General features: G+C 47.2%; 1 protein-coding gene across 1 annotated transcript in view; it reads left to right on the top strand.

The window, feature by feature from the left end:
* The first annotated feature begins 245 nt into the window (after positions 1-245).
* The window catches only part of LOC117422547 (bromo adjacent homology domain-containing 1 protein-like), a 33,286-nt gene continuing 14,843 nt past the window's right edge, over positions 246-18,688 (top strand). The window contains exon 1 of the mRNA XM_058988063.1: positions 246-969. The gene's annotated coding sequence lies outside the window, so the exon portion shown is untranslated. The remainder of the gene's footprint in view (positions 970-18,688) is intronic.

The following is an 18,688-nucleotide window of genomic DNA, read 5'->3' as shown; positions in this document are numbered from 1 at the left end:
TTCGTATCAGTTATTTGTATTGCAGGATTACGGAGCCCGGGAGGGGACATGAGGTAAAATAATATCTCTCTTTTCCACGAGCTATCTATTTTTTCTGTCATGTCCCCTCTCTGACTCCGTACAGGATCGAGTACCAGCACAGCAAAATAAATAAATAAATAAATAAATAAATAAATAAATAAATATTGAGAAACAAACTGTGTGCATGTCGCTTTAAGAAGCTCCATGTTTTCCTAACATGTGATCCGATCACACAGAGAGAGGATGATGCAGTTATGTAAAAACACGCATCGTGAAAGTGCGTGTGTGTCAGTTCTGGTGTTTCTTTACTGCACGATATTTTTCTGCTTTTGAACGGATTTAAAGAAGACCGAATCCCCTGGAAAGCGGTAGATTTAGAGAGCGAGCCACCGCCTGCACATTTTCATATTAATATCTGCGATGTGTTTATATAGATGCGGAATGTGTGAACAGTCAGCACAGCTGCTGTGAAGCCGCGGATTCCCTCGTCTGGCAGGAGTGGCGGAGCGACAGGAGTGGTTGTGGAAACTCGCCTTCTTTCGGATTTACTTCTTCGGATGGGTGGCTTTGGAAAAGGATACTAAAAGTGGACTTGTCTGATTCTTCATCTTCATCTTCATCATCACCATCTTCGTCTGTTTATTTTGTTAGTATTTTCGGTGCTGTGTGGAGAGAGGGAGAGGGAGAGGGAGGAAGGAGGGAGAGAGTCGACCCGGTAATTCAGTGACATACTACGGGTGCAGTTAAATATTCAGGATTACTGCAGCAGTACAGTCAAAATAAAACTGCCCTGAGCGAGTACCGTCCACTACCATCCCAAACAAACCACAGGAAAAACAGCGAGGTGATGATGACTTGACAGTTTATAATATCCACGAACAACAAGACAAGGCTGTCGGACCGCTGGCTCGTTACATTTCATTTACAGTGTCGCCCTGCTCGCACAAGGTATTTCAAACACGATAGGCTTTGTTTTACTTTACTTCTTTATCAGAAATGATGTGTATTTTTTATATAATAATATTATTATTATTTTCTTTTTGTGTTGAACGTGTTTACGTCAAATAATATACGTCGTGTATATGTGTGTGTGTGTGTGTGTGGACGGGGTTGCTTTGTAATACTGTGAAGATGCAACGCGTGGGTTTGCTGGTGGTGGGTTTTCGTTTTATCACGAAGTAAGTAAAGTGGGGGTTCCAGCGTGTTTTGCTGTGTTTGGGAGGAGGGTGGGGGGGGGGGCGGATTCGGGATGGCAATGACATGTTTTGACACTTTGACTTGGGCCGAGCTTTGCTCTGTGTGTGTGTGTGTTTCTGCCCCTGTGTGTGTGTGTGTGTGTGTGTGTGTGTTTCTGCCCCTGTGTGTGTGTGTGTGTGTGTGTTTCTGCCCCTGTGTGTGTGTGTGTGTGTGTGTGTGTGTGTGTGTTTCTGCCCCTGTCTGTGTGTGTGTGTGTGTGTGTTTCTGCCCCTGTCTGTGTGTGTGTGTGTGTGTGTTTCTGCCCCTCTCTGTGTGTGGACGTGTGGACACGCGTCTTATTGACCTGCTCTATGACGTGTGGCACTGGCACGGAGCGAGTGGGCTTTTAAAAACGCAAGGGCGGCCGCGTTTCCACTACAGATGGAAGCAACTTCTAGAAACGGCGCCGCCTGAGCTTGCCTGTGTGCTGGAATCACAGAAAGGAGGTTGCTGTTCGTGTTGTTTTTTGTCCAGAAAATAACGGAATAATAATAATCATAATAATCATAATAATAATAATAATAATAATAATAATCATAATACACTTTTTCATGTAAATATTTGCTCTCTAAATTCGTCGTTGCTTGTAGGCATAGTGGAAATACAACAAAGATGAAAAGGACATCACATAAACTAACACTTTGTATTTGGTGATACACATTTGCAGTGTCGTCCGCCGCCTCTCTCCTTTTGTACGCGGGGGGTGCGGAGGGGGATTCGCTACGGACACAGCAGGGGCTAGAAGATGAAAGGCGGGCAGTGTGTGTGAGAGAGACTCTGTGCGATTTTGTCAGATCTTCCAAGATATAACTTTGACACCGTTAGGAAATGACACACTTCCTTACAAAAAAAGCAACGTTTTTTCTTTTTTTTTCTGAAGATTCCACTACAAGTAGAACCGTTCTTAGTCTCTGCATGCGCATGCGCACACACACAGCACACCTGCCCAGGCAGCCTCGTCTCCAGCACACGTGGTTCATTACGCAGCGTAAAGGAATATCCCCTGGAAAGTGTCCCGAGGGCATCAGATGATTCGAGGGCATTCGCCGTTTACAACCACCTTTCACTTCCAGAGCTCGGCAACTCTACCAAATCAAGCCACCCTGTCCCTAACTCAACCCCAACCCTAACCTTAAGCAACCCCTGCCCTAACACCTAACCTCAACCCCAATACCTAACCATTAAGAATCCTCTGATGCCTCAGGACGCTTTCGAGGGATAGTCCTGTGTGCTGCGGTTCATGACACTGTATGCACTGTCAACGACTGTGCAGAGGGAGGACACAGTGACCCAGAGTTCGGTCCACGTGAGCTGGAATCGACCCCAGGCGAGGGCAGAATGGATGGATGGATGGATGGATGGATGGATGTCAGATTTCTAGGGCTGTCCGGGTCGTTCAGTTTTAATAGGCTGGCACAAGCTGTCTGTTTGCTATGCGGTGACAGTGTTTTATTGCTGTTGTTTTTATAGTGGATGCTTGGAGATTTACAGGTTTGATTTTGTTTTATGAACTCCAGTTTAACAAGTTTGAATTCCCTGAGGGGCGTGAGTGAGTTTTACCGGCAGGATTGTAAAACAGTGTTAGCAATGATTTTCGGCATGGCTGTTTTGAGCTGTGTTGCTGGAGTCCGTTTTAGTGTGTGCTTTACGACCTGCTTATTCATTTTTATAGTTTGTTCATGAAATGGAGGTGGAGAAGTAGTAAATATTGCAATAAAATTATGAACAGAAACACACGCTGCCCAACGTCCTGCTGCCCAGGACGGACAGAGCACGGCTGGGAGGAGCTTGGGTAGAAGAAAAAAGTGGCGTAAGAAGTGAACTGCTGCACTGCACTGCACTGCACTGCGCTGCACTGCACTGCGGGGCGTGCTGTGAATCAGTACTCCTGCTCAGAATTGCCTTTCAGAAGCATTTGTTGTCTGGTGTTCTATAAATCCATTCATTAATGTGTTCATTTCAAAACAAGACAAGCTGCCTTCCCTCACTTTACAATAGCTTGCCAATGGAAATGAACTAACGCACTGAGTGTTTTAAAAGCTGATTGGATGATTGCTTTCCTGTCATCAGTACTGGCGTCCCGAGGCCGTAAACTGAGGGCAGGATAGCTTTTCAGAAGCCAGGGATGGGAATTAGGGTCCCGTTGCATTAGTTGTTTGATCCATTCCTGGTTTTAAATAATTTAATTAGACCCACCTGAGCTTGTTACCGTATACACTGTGGTTAATCAAGCTGGTATTAAAACATGGAATGGGTGAAACTGCTATGCAGTAGGAGTCTTATTTCCATCCTGGAAGCAGATATTTGTTCATTTGCAAGCCTGGTAAATGATGAAGGCGTCTTTGTGAGCAGGCACACGGACGTTCACAGAGAATGCTGTTTGTTTATGAGTCTCTCAAGTCTCTTGGAGAGGTGTCGGGTGTAAAAGGGGTTTCCAGAGTACGGATCACAGGATCCCAGCTGGCTGAGAGAGGATTAGATGAAATGATCTCTGGTTCCAGACCTCTCCACGGTCCACTGAAACCTAATCTGGTTTAAATCCAGTTTGCTGTGGAGTGCAGTTTGTTTGTTTGAATGACGCTGTGGAGCTCCATTGCACTGCTGTTGGAACTTGCACTGATTCCCAGTGAAAGAGGAGGAATGTGTTTTACAGATTCCACACAATTTCCAAATCCTTATACTGCTGCACATGTTGATGTGAGGCGTGTGATGGAGAGGGAGAAGGAAGGGATGAGGAGAGGGGAGAGAGGGAGAATGCTGGGGGTCTGGGGTGAGAATTGCTCGGGGATGGAGAGGGAGAAGGAAGGGATGAGGAGAGGGGAGTAGTAAATATTGCAATAAAATTATGAACAGAAACACACGCTGCCCAACGTCCTGCTGCCCAGGACGGACAGAGCACGGCTGGGAGGAGCTTGGGTAGAAGAAAAAAGTGGCGTAAGAAGTGAACTGCTGCACTGCACTGCACTGCACTGCGCTGCACTGCACTGCGGGGCGTGCTGTGAATCAGTACTCCTGCTCAGAATTGCCTTTCAGAAGCATTTGTTGTCTGGTGTTCTATAAATCCATTCATTAATGTGTTCATTTCAAAACAAGACAAGCTGCCTTCCCTCACTTTACAATAGCTTGCCAATGGAAATGAACTAACGCACTGAGTGTTTTAAAAGCTGATTGGATGATTGCTTTCCTGTCATCAGTACTGGCGTCCCGAGGCCGTAAACTGAGGGCAGGATAGCTTTTCAGAAGCCAGGGATGGGAATTAGGGTCCCGTTGCATTAGTTGTTTGATCCATTCCTGGTTTTAAATAATTTAATTAGACCCACCTGAGCTTGTTACCGTATACACTGTGGTTAATCAAGCTGGTATTAAAACATGGAATGGGTGAAACTGCTATGCAGTAGGAGTCTTATTTCCATCCTGGAAGCAGATATTTGTTCATTTGCAAGCCTGGTAAATGATGAAGGCGTCTTTGTGAGCAGGCACACGGACGTTCACAGAGAATGCTGTTTGTTTATGAGTCTCTCAAGTCTCTTGGAGAGGTGTCGGGTGTAAAAGGGGTTTCCAGAGTACGGATCACAGGATCCCAGCTGGCTGAGAGAGGATTAGATGAAATGATCTCTGGTTCCAGACCTCTCCACGGTCCACTGAAACCTAATCTGGTTTAAATCCAGTTTGCTGTGGAGTGCAGTTTGTTTGTTTGAATGACGCTGTGGAGCTCCATTGCACTGCTGTTGGAACTTGCACTGATTCCCAGTGAAAGAGGAGGAATGTGTTTTACAGATTCCACACAATTTCCAAATCCTTATACTGCTGCACATGTTGATGTGAGGCGTGTGATGGAGAGGGAGAAGGAAGGGATGAGGAGAGGGGAGAGAGGGAGAATGCTGGGGGTCTGGGGTGAGAATTGCTCGGGGATGGAGAGGGAGAAGGAAGGGATGAGGAGAGGGGAGAGGGGAGAGGGGAGAGAGGGAGAATGCTGGGGTGAGAATTGCTCAGGGATCGAGTGTGTTGTTCAGGCCAGTCTTGCTCCTGTTCCTTCACAACACCATTTTCATCTCCAATGAAATGCTCTGTTTTGTGAGAGTGCACCGTAGCCACTAGCCACTGTGGTGTGGATTACACTGCAAACCGTGGCTTAGATTGAGAGTGCCAGACTGTTTGAACTTGCCCTATTAAAAATAATGACAAATAATTTGACATCACAGGGATGGGAATAAGACTCCCATTACATAGCCGATTCACCCATGTTTGCATCTAGTTCTTAAATAGCACAGAGCTGCGAGTGCAGAAGTATGAGTGTACAGAGTGTGATTCATGTACTCTAGAGTGTGCAGCAGCTTGAGTGTACAGAGTGTGATTCATGTACTCTAGAGTGGGATTCATGTACTCTAGAGTGGGATTCATGTACTCTAGAGTGGGATTCATGTACTCTAGAGTGTGCAGCAGCATGAGTGTACAGAGTGTGATTCATGTACTCTAGAGTGTGATTCATGTACTCTAGAGTGGGATTCATGTACTCTAGAGTGGGATTCATGTACTCTAGAGTGTGATTCATGTACTCTAGAGTGGGATTCATGTACTCTAGAGTGTGCAGCAGCATGAGTGTACAGAGTGTGATTCATGTACTCTAGAGTGGGATTCATGTACTCTAGAGTGGGATTCATGTACTCTAGAGTGTGCAGCAGCATGAGTGTACAGAGTGTGATTCATACACTAAAGGGACTGTGGGACTGCTTTATGCTTGTCTAATAAGTTAATTGGGACACTGTACAGTAACAGGGCTGATCGACCCCTGAGTGAGTGGGTAGAGGGGGGGTGTGTTTCAGTGAGTGGGTAGAGGGGTGTGTTTCAGTGAGTGGGTAGAGGGGGTGTTTCAGTGAGTGGGTAGAGGGGTGTGTTTCAGTGAGTGGGTAGAGGGGGGGGGTGTTTCAGTGAGTGGGTAGAGGGGGGGTGTTTTAGTGAGTGGGTAGAGGGGGGTGTGTTTCAGTGAGTGGGTAGAGTGAGGTGTGTTTCAGTGAGTGGGTAGAGGGGGGGTGTGTTTCAGTGAGTGGGTAGAGGGGGTGTGTGTTTCAGTGAGTGGGTAGAGGGGGGGGTGTTTCAGTGAGTGGGTAGAGGGGGGGGTGTTTCAGTGAGTGGGTAGAGGGGGGGGTGTTTCAGTGAGTGGGTAGAGGGGGGGGTGTTTCAGTGAGTGGGTAGAGGGGGGGGTGTTTCAGTGAGTGGGTAGAGGGGGGGTGTTTCAGTGAGTGGGTAGAGGGGGGTGTGTTTCAGTGAGTGGGTAGAGGGGGGGTGTTTCAGTGAGTGGGTAGAGGGGGGGTGTTTCAGTGAGTGGGTAGAGGGGGGGGGTGTTTCAGTGAGTGGGTAGAGGGGGGGGTGTTTCAGTGAGTGGGTAGAGGGGGGGTGTTTCAGTGAGTGGGTAGAGGGGGGTGTGTTTCAGTGAGTGGGTAGAGGGGGGGTGTGTTTCAGTGAGTGGGTAGAGGAGGGTGTGTTTCAGTGAGTGGGTAGAGGGAGGTGTGTTTCAGTGAGTGGGTAGAGGGGGGGTGTTTCAGTGAGTGGGTAGAGGGGGGGTGTTTCAGTGAGTGGGTAGAGGGGGGTGTGTTTCAGTGAGTGGGTAGAGGGGGGGTGTGTTTCAGTGAGTGGGTAGAGGGGGGGTGTTTCAGTGAGTGGGTAGAGGGGGGGGTGTTTCAGTGAGTGGGTAGAGGGGGGGGTGTTTCAGTGAGTGGGTAGAGGGGGGGTGTGTTTCAGTGAGTGGGTAGAGGGGGGTGTGTTTCAGTGAGTGGGTAGAGTGAGGTGTGTTTCAGTGAGTGGGTAGAGGGGGGGTGTTTCAGTGAGTGGGTAGAGGGGGGGTGTTTCAGTGAGTGGGTAGAGGGGGGGTGTGTTTCAGAGAGTGGGTAGGGGGGGGGTGTTTCAGTGAGTGGGTAGAGGGGGGGTGTTTCAGTGAGTGGGTAGAGGGAGGTGTGTTTCTGAGTGGGTAGAGGGGGGGGTGTTTCAGTGAGTGGGTAGAGGGGGGGGTGTTTCAGTGAGTGGGTAGAGGGGGGGGTGTTTCAGTGAGTGGGTAGAGGGGGGGGTGTTTCAGTGAGTTGGTAGAGGGGGGGGTGTTTCAGTGAGTGGGTAGAGGGGGGTGTGTTTCAGTGAGTGGGTAGAGGGGGGGTGTGTTTCAGTGAGTGGGTAGAGGAGGGTGTGTTTCAGTGAGTGGGTAGAGGGGGGTGTGTTTCAGTGAGTGGGTAGAGGGGGGTGTGTTTCAGTGAGTGGGTAGAGGGGGGGGTGTTTCAGTGAGTGGGTAGAGGGGGGGTGTTTCAGTGAGTGGGTAGAGGGGCGTGTGTTTCAGTGAGTGGGTAGAGGGGGGGGGTGTTTCAGTGAGTGGGTAGAGGGGGGGGTGTTTCAGTGAGTGGGTAGAGGGGGGTGTGTTTCAGTGAGTGGGTAGAGGGAGGTGTGTTTCAGTGAGTGGGTAGAGGGGGGGTGTGTTTCAGTGAGTGGGTAGAGGAGGGTGTGTTTCAGTGAGTGGGTAGAGGGAGGTGTGTTTCTGAGTGGGTAGAGGGGGGGTGTGTTTCAGTGAGTGGGTAGAGGGGGGGGTGTTTCAGTGAGTGGGTAGAGGGGGGTGTGTTTCAGTGAGTGGGTAGAGGGGGGGTGTGTTTCAGTGAGTGGGTAGAGGAGGGTGTGTTTCAGTGAGTGGGTAGAGAGGGGGTGTGTTTCAGTGAGTGGGTAGAGGGTGGGTGTGTTTCAGTGAGTGGGTAGAGGGGGGGGTGTTTCAGTGAGTTGGTAGAGGGGGGGGTGTTTCAGTGAGTGGGTAGAGGGGGGGGTGTTTCAGTGAGTGGGTAGAGGGGGGTGTGTTTCAGTGAGTGGGTAGAGGGGGGGGTGTTTCAGTGAGTGGGTAGAGGGGGGGGTGTTTCAGTGAGTGGGTAGAGGGGGGTGTGTTTCAGTGAGTGGGTAGAGGGAGGTGTGTTTCAGTGAGTGGGTAGAGGGGGGGTGTGTTTCAGTGAGTGGGTAGAGGAGGGTGTGTTTCAGTGAGTGGGTAGAGGGAGGTGTGTTTCTGAGTGGGTAGAGGGGGGGTGTGTTTCAGTGAGTGGGTAGGGGGGGGTGTTTCAGTGAGTGGGTAGAGGGGGGTGTGTTTCAGTGAGTGGGTAGAGGGGGGGTGTGTTTCAGTGAGTGGGTAGAGGAGGGTGTGTTTCAGTGAGTGGGTAGAGGGGGGGTGTGTTTCAGTGAGTGGGTAGAGGGGGGTGTGTGTCAGTGAGTGGGTAGAGGGGGGTGTGTTTCAGTGAGTGGGTAGAGGGGGGGTGTTTCAGTGAGTGGGTAGAGGGGGGTGTGTTTCAGTGAGTGGGTAGAGGGGGGGTGTGTTTCAGTGAGTGGGTAGAGGGTGGGTGTGTTTCAGTGAGTGGGTAGAGGGGCGTGTGTTTCAGTGAGTGGGTAGAGGGGGGGGTGTTTCAGTGAGTGGGTAGAGGGGGTGTGTTTCAGTGAGTGGGTAGAGGGGGGGTGTGTTTCAGTGAGTGGGTAGAGGGTGGGTGTTTCACTGAGAGAGCAATGCCAGGGTGGGGTCCGTAGCGCACAGGAAGGAAGGGCTTGACGTTGTTTTTGCAAACGTGTTTGTGTTGCTTTGTTATTCTTGGTTTTATCTATTGTATTTTTTTTGGTTGTTTAAGTTCAGCTTGCTTTGAACCTGATTGGAACTCCATCAGAAATTCAAAGCAAAGCTGAAGTGAGCCTTGTACAAGTCTCCCTATAGTAAAAGCACAGCAGAGTGTGATAAAGTTGTTTAATGTTTTGAGTGTTCTAGCAGTGTGAGTGTCCAGTGAAGCTGCTGTTCTGCCTGGCTCTGCACCCGACACACACACACACACACACACACACACACAATGCAATGAGGCCGCGATCCAGAGAGCTCCCTTGAGGTTAGTTAGAAGCAGGGTCACAACACATGGATTGCCTAGTCGTGATTACTTACTGTACTGAAAAATGATCATCATGTTTCTGACAGTCATGCTGAACAGGAGCAGCGCCGCGGCGACAGAGAGGTTTTGTTCCTCTTCCTGTTTTCCATGAAGAAATACTGGAGGGAGAGGCTCTTTAATACTGGAGGGAGAGGCTCTTTAATACTGGAGGGAGAGACTCTTTAATACTGGAGGGAGAGGCTCTTTAATACTGGAGGGAGAGACTCTTTAATACTGGAGGGAGAGGCTCTTTAATACTGGAGGGAGAGACTCTTTAATACTGGAGGGAGAGGCTCTTTAATACTGGAGGGAGAGACTCTTTAATACTGGAGGGAGAGGCTCTTTAATACTGGAGGGAGAGGCTCTTTAATACTGGAGGGAGAGGCTCTTTAATACTGGAGGGAGAGACTCTTTAATACTGGAGGGAGAGGCTCTTTAATACTGGAGGGAGAGACTCTTTAATACTGGAGGGAGAGGCTCTTTAATACTGGAGGGAGAGGCTCTTTAATACTGGAGGGAGAGACTCTTTAATACTGGAGGGAGAGGCTCTTTAATACTGGAGGGAGAGACTCTTTAATACTGGAGGGAGAGGCTCTTTAATACTGGAGGGAGAGACTCTTTAATACTGGAGGGAGAGGCTCTTTAATACTGGAGGGAGAGGCTCTTTAATACCGGAGGGAGAGGCTCTTTAATACTGGAGGGAGGGGCTCTTTAATACTGGAGGGAGAGACTCTTTAATACTGGAGGGAGAGGCTCTTTAATACTGGAGGGAGAGGCTCTTTAATACTGGAGGGAGAGGCTCTTTAATTCAGCCCTCCTCTTCTGTGAAAGAGTATACAGCAATGGGTTTATTTGAAAAGGACTTCTCACTGGGTAGATAGGCGGCATTCATGGAATTAAAAACTTGATTTAAGACTATTGTGATCGTTTGTTTGGCTAATAAGTGATGAATTCCATTATTATAACCGACACTAGTTAGAAATAAGGCTCCCATTGTGTAGCAGTTTGATCCATTCCTGGTTTTACACCTGAGCTTGTTACCTGTACACTGTGGTTGATCAGGCACATGTTAAAACCTGGAATGGGTGAACAGGAGTCTCTGTTCTGTCCTCAAGTTTGGAGACCAGGATCTAGCGTGCACAGGCGTATCGTGTAGAGGGAGCTTACGGATTTGCATACACTTTGGGTAACACAAACACCAGTGCTGTGCTCAGCAGACAGTGTGCCTGACCAGGACCGCACTGAAATACACACACCAGTCTGTCAGCGTGACTGTTTTAGGTTTGGTTCATTCTGTATTGCATGTGACCATCTTAACCACGCCTTGGTTTCTTCTTGCTGTGTGTCTGTGGGTGGGTCGCTGTGACACTCAGCAGACCGTTAGCAATGCATTGCACAGATCTCTGCGTGCATCCCAGCACTGTGGAAGCGCATCAGGTCTGATTGCCAGATCATTGGTGTGTTTGTGCAGCGTCTGTGTGTTTTATAAATGAAACATTCCCCTTTCAGAGAAAAAAGGTACTTTTACAGAGCGTTTAAAAGGGACCAAGAACAAAGTACACAGAAAGAGTACTTGGAACTGCAAACACAAGTCAAAAAGGAAGTTAGAAAGGCCAAGAGAGAGATAGAAATGAGCACTGCTAAGGGGGCTAAAACCAATTCCAAAAGGTTTTTCCCAATATTATAACAAGAAGAGAACATTCAAAGAGGAGGTTAAATGTCTAAGAGATACAAACGGCAAAATCATAGACGAAGAGAAAAAAATTGTAAATATATTAAATGATTACTTTTCACAAGTTTTTACAAAGGAGGATACGGGCAACATGCCCCACATGTCGACCTGTTCCTATCCAGTCTGAAATAACTTTAGCATAACAGAGGCAGAAGTGTTAAAGGGACTAGGAGCTCTTAAAATAAACAAATCCCCTGGGCCGGATGAGATCCTCCCAATAGTACTGAAAGAAATGAACCAACTCCCCAGTAATGTTGTTGAAGCTGACACCCTGGGATCCTTCAAGAAGCTGCTTGATGAGATTCTGGGATCAATAAGCTACTAACAACCAAACGAGCAAGATGGGCTGAATGGCCTCCTCTTGTTTGGAAACTTTCTTATGTTCTTAAAAAGCAATAATAACTGTAATCAAGAGCTGGTAATTTTAAAGGAGATGTAATTCAGTCTCAAGGTGTGTTCGTTTGCATGGTTCCCACGCTCTGGTGACACAGTTAACATAAGCTGTAAATTACCTGAGGCTGTCTGAGTCATAAAACACATTGCAGTCAGCACTGATGAACCAAAACCAAACCACATATACACAATACAGTGTTAATAATAATAATAATAAGAAGAAGAAGAAGAAGAAGGCGGCTTGTGACCTGTGCAGACAGCTCTTACTTTTGTATTTATTTCAAATAGTTCATTTTAACACACAGCATTCGGTCACAATGGTTTACACTGTGTGGAGGCTCTGTGACCCCCATTCACTTCAAGGACTGGCTTTTCAAAGCCCTGTTTAACCTAAGAGCATGGTTCTAAACACTCCGTTATGTCTTTTTAATGTTTTTTTTTTTCCAATTCTCAAACTGATTGCAGTTCCGGTTTCCTAAAGTAAAGGATCTCAGCATTTCAGAGTGTTAGGGTCACTACAAACTGTCCTGTGATCCTGACCACAGAGATTCTTTATTTTATTCATCCCGCAGAGCAGATTCCTGGCAGACCCACTTGTTTAATTTCACTGCTTGGAAAGGAAAATTCCGCCTTAAATTCCACTGCCTGCAATCAATCATTCCACCTTAAAGCTTGTGTTACTGGAAAGGCCCCTGAAGCTGCCAGGAAGCAAGTGCAGGGTCTTCCTTAAAAGGGCAACGGCCTTCACTGCTCTTCACTCAATAGGGTGAAACAGCAAGCTGTTTAACTGCTGCTAAAACCTGGAGGTTGAAGGTGTGTGAACTGTGCAGCGCTGCTGCTGTCATACACTTCTGTTTGGAGTACAGAGGAGAGGGTTCGAGTGCTTGTTGAACTCCCCACATCTCGTATGGAAGTCCCGTGTCATATTAACCCATCAAGTGCCATTGCTCTCATTCGAGGACAGGATACGTTGTAATGTTTAGGAGCATTTTGAACTGCACCTCCCTGTTATTTTAATGAGCTCTTTAACGAGATTGTTAAAACTAATTACGCTAATTTTAACTGCAAGAGTTAAGTCTCAATGTAACGTATCAAATTACTTGAATACAGCTTGTGTTGTGATTATTTTTTTGGTACTTAATGGGTTAAATTGTAGTAATGCCCCCAAACATTGGACACAATAAGAAGCTGAACACTGAACAGTGTGGATGTTGTGACGAGGTTGTGTAACACGCTGGTGAGACCGCACTGAGAGAGCTGCTCCTAGTCCCTGTCCCGCAGTATAAAAAGACATTGTGTAGGGAGTCGAGCCAAGAGCAGCCCCCCAATCTCAGGCCTGGAAGGTCTGGGGGTTCAGGGATCACAGTCCATTCTGAGGAGTGACTAAACCATCCTAAAATGAGTCCCTACAGTGAAGCCTGGTCAGCCCTGAGAGTGCAGGACAGAGGACAGGAGACCCTTCACACAGAAAGTGCAGGACGGAGGACAGGGAGGGGACCCTTCACACAGAGAGTGCAGGACAGAGGACAGGAGACCCTTCTTCACACAGAAAGTGCAGGACAGAGGGCAGGGGACCCTTCACACAGAGAGTGCAGGACAGCATTTGTGTGTGTGTCTGTGTGTCTGTGTGCTTGTGTGTGTGTGTGTGTGTGTGTCTGTGTCTGAGTGCTTGTGTGTGTGTCTGAGTGCTTGTGTGCTTGTGTGTGTGTGTCTGTGTGTCTGAGTGCTTGTGTGCTTGTGTGTTTGTGTGTGTGTGTGTGTGAGAGAGTTTCTTTTAAACACCCACATGCATTTCTTCCCGTCAGCCTGACTGATCCTGGAAAGAGTTTCACTTGTGTTTTCTCTGGAAATGCGTCAAGCTCCTCTATCTTTATGACCTATCGAGGGTTCAGATAGAGGCCGGGTTCAAGGCTGATTAAACAACATCATACAGCCTTCCCCCGGAGCACTTCAGTGCTGGAGTATTGAAGAGTACAGACCCTGCTAGAGACAGGTGTGTGTAAGGCTGTTCTGTGATGAATTTCACCTGAAGGATGTTCCCATTTCAAGCTAAAGGCTCTTAACAGATTAGCATTTATTTTCTGTGCTGGGAAAGTGCTAGAAGGGAGTTTGCCTACCACAGAAAATGACAGCAGCACGGCTTGCAGATGACAGATCTCATGGGTGTGTTAGTGGCCAGCAGAGGGGTTTCAGGGGAACGTTGTGTTGTGTGCTTCGTTCCCCCCTTCTCTATTCTGATTGCACACATGCATTTTCAAATCAGTCCTACAGGTTACACACCAGTTCTAAGAATCACAAGCTTCCACAGAAACACACAAACAGAAGAGAAATGAAACATGTGAAATCTCATCCAGCTCTGCAGCTGGGATTGGAATAGAGAGCAGTGACGTGATACTGGAAGGGTGAGGGGGAGGATGCCCCCCCCCCCAATGAAACCCAGTCTGTAGGGAGGGGAGGGGAGGGGAGGGGAGGGGGTGGGGGTTCTCGTCTGTAGGGAGGGGAGGGGAGGGGAGGGGGTGGGGGTTCTCGTCTGTAGGGAGGGGAGGGGAGGGGAGGGGCCCGTGGGGGTTCTCGTCTGTTCAAACCGAGCCGCGCTGCTTCGTTATAAAGAGAGGCCCGTCTTTAAAGAGGTGGCTCGTTTGCATTTCTAAAGTCACATCCCCTTAATCAGACGACGACGTCCCGTTCGCTTCACAATGCGGCCCTTTTGATCTGCGGTGAGACTTGCCAAAGCAGATCCCTCGAAGCTCCTGCAGAGCCTCTTGAAATGCTCCTTGTGTTTGCAGAGTATCTTTGTGAACCATCAAATATGAAGTGTTTGGAACTCTGGGACTTGAATCAAATCAAATGCAAGAACGTGGTGCGGCTCCTAGTAGCACATTGTACGTGTGCAGTGCACAGAACTGCCATCGAGCTTCTGAGGCCAGCCATGGGTCTGATTCTGACACAAGGGCTTCTTTATTGTTAAAAGAAATCTATTGTAAGGCAAATCACCAAATGGTTCTTAAAAGAATGTGTTCTGCAGCTGGTACGGGTACATACTCTCCCAGTCTTAATGTGTGTCTTAACAAAACGCTCCATCGTTTCAATGGCCATTCGGTGTTACTGTGCTGCAGCCAGTCAGGACCACCCCATGTGTCAGGATACCTGTCGTATCCGGGACCTGCAGATCCAGCTTTCATGCTGAATTCACCAACGGGTTGTGTTTTTTCAAGCAACAATTTCAAACGGTTTTTGTGTTTTCTTCAGAATGGAAGAGGAGAATGAGCGGGCCCGCCTGTGAGCCTCGTTGATTTTGCACTCTGCGTTGTTTCTGTTTATTTATCTTTTCTCGTACTCTTTTCTAAGGGCAAGCGGTTCCCTTCTGGATACATTTATAGAAGTAGATCCATCCAGATAGATAGTCCCTGTCACTTCAAAGAGACCGAGCGAATGCTGTGCCAGTAAGTGGAGTAGACTTGATCAGCTCAGCATTGACCTGCGCAAATAATCATTGAACACAGGAGCGCTGCAACACACGGGCCACACTATAGTACTAGGGATTGCATTGATTACCATAGGGATCATTAATAACAATGATTTACAATCGACACAGTCCTGCTGTGCTGTGTGCATGTAAACACATTGTAAACATGCACAACATCACAGAGCTGTGAGCTTTCCACACTGCCTGTGCTGTACATGTAAACACATTGTAAACATGCACAACATCACAGAGCTGTGAGCTTTCCACACTGCCTGTGCTGTACATGTAAACACATTGTAATCATGCACAACATCACAGAGCTGTGAGCTTTCCACACTGCCTGTGCTGCGTGCATGTAAACACATTGTAATCATGCACAACATCACAGAGCTGTGAGCTTTCCACACTGCCTGTGCTGTGTGCATGTAAACACATTGTAAACATGCACAACATCACAGAGCTGTGAGCTTTCCACACTGCCTGTGCTGCGTGCATGTAAACACATTGTAATCATGCACAACATCACAGAGCTGTGAGCTTTCCACACTGCCTGTGCTGTACATGTAAACACATTGTAAACATGCACAACATCACAGAGCTGTGAGCTTTCCACACTGCCTGTGCTGTACATGTAAACACATTGTAATCATGCACAACATCACAGAGCTGTGAGCTTTCCACACTGCCTGTGCTGTACATGTAAACACATTGTAATCATGCACAACATCACAGAGCTGTGAGCTTTCCACACTGCCTGTGCTGCGTGCATGTAAACACATTGTAATCATGCACAACATCACAGAGCTGTGAGCTTTCCACACTGCCTGTGCTGTACATGTAAACACATTGTAATCATGCACAACATCACAGAGCTGTGAGCTTTCCACACTGCCTGTGCTGTACATGTAAACACATTGTAATCATGCACAACATCACAGAGCTGTGAGCTTTCCACACTGCCTGTGCTGCATGCATGTAAACACATTGTAAACATGCACAACATCACAGAGCTGTGAGCTTTCCACACTGCCTGTGCTGCACATGTAAACACATTGTAATCATGCACAACATCACAGAGCTGTGAGCTTTCCACACTGCCTGTGCTGCGTGCATGTAAACACATTGTAAACATGCACAACATCACAGAGCTGTGAGCTTTCCACACTGCCTGTGCTGCATGCATGTAAACACATTGTAATCATGCACAACATCACAGAGCTGTGAGCTTTCCACACTGCCTGTGCTGTACATGTAAACACATTGTAATCATGCACAACATCACAGAGCTGTGAGCTTTCCACACTGCCTGTGCTGTACATGTAAACACATTGTAATCATGCACAACATCACAGAGCTGTGAGCTTTCCACACTGCCTGTGCTGCATGCATGTAAACACATTGTAAACATGCACAACATCACAGAGCTGTGAGCTTTCCACACTGCCTGTGCTGTACATGTAAACACATTGTAATCATGCACAACATCACAGAGCTGTGAGCTTTCCACACTGCCTGTGCTGTACATGTAAACACATTGTAAACATGCATAACATCACAGAGCTGTGAGCTTTCCACACTGCCTGTGCTGTACATGTAAACACATTGTAATCATGCACAACATCACAGAGCTGTGAGCTTTCCACACTGCCTGTGCTGCATGCATGTAAACACATTGTAAACATGCACAACATCACAGAGCTGTGAGCTTTCCACACTGCCTGTGCTGCACATGTAAACACATTGTAATCATGCACAACATCACAGAGCTGTGAGCTTTCCACACTGCCTGTGCTGCGTGCATGTAAACACATTGTAAACATGCACAACATCACAGAGCTGTGAGCTTTCCACACTGCCTGTGCTGCATGCATGTAAACACATTGTAATCATGCACAACATCACAGAGCTGTGAGCTTTCCACACTGCCTGTGCTGTACATGTAAACACATTGTAAACATGCACAACATCACAGAGCTGTGAGCTTTCCACACTGCCTGTGCTGTACATGTAAACACATTGTAATCATGCACAACATCACAGAGCTGTGAGCTTTCCACACTGCCTGTGCTGCATGCATGTAAACACATTGTAAACATGCACAACATCACAGAGCTGTGAGCTTTCCACACTGCCTGTGCTGTACATGTAAACACATTGTAAACATGCACAACATCACAGAGCTGTGAGCTTTCCACACTGCCTGTGCTGTACATGTAAACACATTGTAATCATGCACAACATCACAGAGCTGTGAGCTTTCCACACTGCCTGTGCTGTACATGTAAACACATTGTAAACATGCACAACATCACAGAGCTGTGAGCTTTCCACACTGCCTGTGCTGTACATGTAAACACATTGTAATCATGCACAACATCACAGAGCTGTGAGCTTTCCACACTGCCTGTGCTGTACATGTAAACACATTGTAAACATGCACAACATCACAGAGCTGTGAGCTTTCCACACTGCCTGTGCTGCATGCATGTAAACACATTGTAATCATGCACAACATCACAGAGCTGTGAGCTTTCCACACTGCCTGTGCTGTACATGTAAACACATTGTAAACATGCACAACATCACAGAGCTGTGAGCTTTCCACACTGCCTGTGCTGCGTGCATGTAAACACATTGTAATCATGCACAACATCACAGAGCTGTGAGCTTTCCACACTGCCTGTGCTGCGTGCATGTAAACACATTGTAAACATGCACAACATCACAGAGCTGTGAGCTTTCCACACTGCCTGTGCTGTACATGTAAACACATTGTAATCATGCACAACATCACAGAGCTGTGAGCTTTCCACACTGCCTGTGCTGTACATGTAAACACATTGTAAACATGCACAACATCACAGAGCTGTGAGCTTTCCACACTGCCTGTGCTGCATGCATGTAAACACATTGTAATCATGCACAACATCACAGAGCTGTGAGCTTTCCACACTGCCTGTGCTGCGTGCATGTAAACACATTGTAAACATGCACAACATCACAGAGCTGTGAGCTTTCCACACTGCCTGTGCTGTACATGTAAACACATTGTAAACATGCACAACATCACAGAGCTGTGAGCTTTCCACACTGCCTGTGCTGTACATGTAAACACATTGTAATCATGCACAACATCACAGAGCTGTGAGCTTTCCACACTGCCTGTGCTGTACATGTAAACACATTGTAAACATGCACAACATCACAGAGCTGTGAGCTTTCCACACTGCCTGTGCTGTACATGTAAACACATTGTAATCATGCACAACATCACAGAGCTGTGAGCTTTCCACACTGCCTGTGCTGTACATGTAAACACATTGTAATCATGCACAACATCACAGAGCTGTGAGCTTTCCACACTGCCTGTGCTGCATGCATGCCAGGCTGGGCTGCTTGTGTTGGAAGATTTCAATACATGTACAGCAATGCACTTGTAAAGCTGCTTATTTTATTTTTAATATGTAACGCATGAAGGGGTTCGTTTTGTTTTCTCTCCAGGCGGGGGGAGAGATCATTTAGAAGACTAATATACGTGGTTGATATTAACCGGAGTGTGATAATAAACAGTGCTGTTATTATCACATTTGCTACCCTTTATGTTTCAAGGTGTCCAGAAGAACAAGGAGAGAGTGACGTTAACAGGAGTGCTAAGCAGGTTAGAGAAGGATCATTACTGGCGTGCGGTATGTTTCACTCTCCTGTAATACAGTCGATATCTGTGATAAGTTACAAAATGGAACGGTTTTATTCGTTAAACTGAGCTTTATTCAAGAATTGCGAATATTAACCTTCTGTTCTGGAAGGCAGTGTCGTGCTGTCATGTTAAACGCACGCACGTACTTCAGGAATCTCTTCACTCAGGAGAGCGCCGGATTCAGGTCTGACCTCTCTATCACTTCTCTGCATGTTACTTTGGCT

This window comes from Acipenser ruthenus, chromosome 15 (assembly GCF_902713425.1).
Source record: "Acipenser ruthenus chromosome 15, fAciRut3.2 maternal haplotype, whole genome shotgun sequence".
Classification (NCBI taxonomy): domain Eukaryota; kingdom Metazoa; phylum Chordata; class Actinopteri; order Acipenseriformes; family Acipenseridae; genus Acipenser; species Acipenser ruthenus.
The sequence above is the reverse complement of the archived record's forward strand: the minus strand, read 5'-3'. Positions and strand labels throughout refer to the sequence as shown.